This window comes from Centroberyx affinis, unplaced genomic scaffold (assembly GCF_046629955.1).
Source record: "Centroberyx affinis isolate AG114_WGS23_722 - 3 ecotype Tasmania unplaced genomic scaffold, CSIRO-AGI_Caff_v1 ptg001443l_1, whole genome shotgun sequence".
NCBI classification, from domain to species: domain Eukaryota; kingdom Metazoa; phylum Chordata; class Actinopteri; order Beryciformes; family Berycidae; genus Centroberyx; species Centroberyx affinis.
The window spans coordinates 4,736-7,150 of record NW_027279917.1 but is presented as its reverse complement, the minus strand read 5'-3'; the positions used below and the strand labels follow the sequence as shown (position 1 = coordinate 7,150).

Sequence of the window (2,415 nt, the reverse complement as noted above, 5' to 3'; positions counted from 1 at the left end):
TCTAGACTGCAGGAACCCATCGGCCTCGCACTGAGCCCACTGATGACATGGCAAAGTGGGTAGAAATGTAACCCTGGGTCCCAGAATGCTTCAGTGCTTACACACTCTGAATAGCAGCAGAAATTGGTTGCCAATGGTTACGACATTGGTTACATTCCGCCATATTCAGATTGTAAGCAGAGGTTGTAACGTCATCACCTTTCCTCTAATAATCTGAACCCTCTGCCACCACAGAGGAAGATCCAACATGGCGGCATGTCCTCGTAACGTCCTCGTAACCCATGGTTACCGACAAGCCTTTACTGACTTGCAGAGTTGGGGTTGAAGGATGAAGTCAGTTCTGAGATGCTTTTTGGGAATCCAGACATAAAGGGGTGAAGGGTTGGTTTGGAGTTCAGGCAGAGCCAATCAAATTGGCCTCTCTCTCTCTCTGTCTGTCTTGTGTCTCTCTCTCTCTCTCTCTGTCGCTCTCTCTAGTTGTCTGTCTCTCTCTCTCTCTCTCTCTCTCTCTCTCTCTCTCTCTCTCTCTCTCTCTCTCTCTGTGTCTCTCGGCCCAACAAGTGCCTAGGCTGAGTGATGTAAACACGGCTGTCAGTAGGAACTGAAAGGAGGAATCAGTTTTCTTGTTAGGACCGTGTTCCCAGCTGTCTGGTAGAAGTGGTACTTTAATAGGGTTCTTCAGAGGTTCTTCAGAGGTTCTTCAGAGGTTCTTCGGAGGTTCTTCAGAGGTTCTTTGGAGGTTCTTCAGAGGTTCTTTGGAGGTTCTTCGGAGGGTCCTAACGAGGGTTGTGAGGTTGCAGGTCTGAGACCCTGCAGTAATCTCCTTATTTCCCTGCACTTTGAGACAAACGGACAGGACAGACGGCGCCTGCAGAACCAGCTGTTCTGCTGTTTGTATGTAGCCTTGTTTTGTATTTATTATCATTTGACCTTTGCCCTTTAAAGCGCACCACACACGGCACGCTCATATCTGTAAATGCTTCTCTTTTTATTAAAGGGTCCCGGTTTAAGTTGTTTTTGATGAAAGCTATTTAAAACCTAATATATTTGCTTGGTACATAATGGACACCACACATGGTACTGTTTGGAGGTGGAGCGGTGCAGAGCGGCAGACCAAGTCTGATGTGTTTTTTGAATACTTCAACTGCTGTTGCCACGGTAACCTATTACTACAGCATTTAAACCAGGACTGAGGTCAATTAACTTTTTATTTCATCAATTAAAATCATCAATGCATTTAATTTACAAAGAGCCGAGTAATTTATTCCATCATAAACTGGATAACAGGACCTTTCAGATGTTTTGACCGCATCATCTGTGGGTTTATCCCAAGACATTCTTGGAGTTTGGCGTGCAGGTCGGAAAAAAGTTGCTGGAAGCTTTCTAAGCCCTTTGTATCTATTTCAGTCCAGTGTTTACATGTTACAGATATAAATAGCTCTTTTAAAGCTTTAAAAGCCTTTGAAAACTGTCCAGCTGTCACACACTGTCTTTCTGTCAAGAGCTTCAGTTTGTGTCTGCTGTCACTTGGTGGGGCGGCCATTTTGGTTTACATTTGGCCTCTGGTGTGAGCAACAACCAAAATCTTCAACCGAAAGTGAATTGACCCCAATCTAATTTTTAACCAACAAGCTGCCCTCCACTCGCCCAATGGTACCAACTTTACACATGTAAATGATCATATATGCAGCTGTAAATGACTGTTACTGATGTGTGTGTATATATAATGTCTATGTATGTCAATACTGGTGCTTAACCTTTTTATGCTTCATTAAATGTTGGCTTTAAAGTCACTGCTCTAGTCTTTGTTTGATTATTCTGGGTTCACACTGTACTTAAGTGTGCGGAACATCATCTAACTTGTATATTGCAACGTCTCTATGTAGGCTGTACAGTAGGCTGTGGGAAAGTTAGCCAGGCTGTGATAGAGTTAGCCAAACTGAGGTAAAGTTAGCCAGGCTGTGATAGAGTTAGCCAAACTGAGGTAAAGTTAGCCAGGCTGTGATAGAGTTAGCCAAACTGAGGTAAAGTTAGCCAGGCTGTGATAGAGTTAGCCAAACTGAGGTAAAGTTAGCCAGGCTGTGATAGAGTTAGCCAAACTGAGGTAAAGTTAGCCAGGCTGTGATAGAGTTAGCCAAACTGAGGTAAAGTTAGCCAGGCTGTGATAGAGCTAGCCAGTCTGCGGTAAAGTTAGCCAAGCTGCGGTAAAGATAGCCAGACTGTGGTAAAGTTAGCCAAGCTGCGGTAAAGTTAGCCAAGCTGCGGTAAAGTTAGCCAAGCTGCGGTAAAGTTAGCCAGACTGTAGTAAAGTTAACCATGTTGTGACACAGTTAGCCAGTTTGAACACTTTGATATTACTTGAATGAATTTCAAATCACCAACATGTATATATGTCAGCAAAAGGTTTTAAACTCG

At 43.7% G+C, this 2,415-nt stretch overlaps 1 long non-coding RNA gene across 1 annotated transcript; it reads left to right on the top strand.

Annotated features, from left to right (window-relative positions):
- The first annotated feature begins 274 nt into the window (after nucleotides 1-274).
- On the top strand, nucleotides 275-1,793 carry LOC139650125 (uncharacterized). Its single transcript, XR_011695634.1, has 2 exons — nucleotides 275-695; nucleotides 729-1,793. It is a non-coding gene; the product is annotated as an uncharacterized lncRNA (long non-coding RNA).
- Nucleotides 1,794-2,415: the final 622 nt, after the last annotated feature.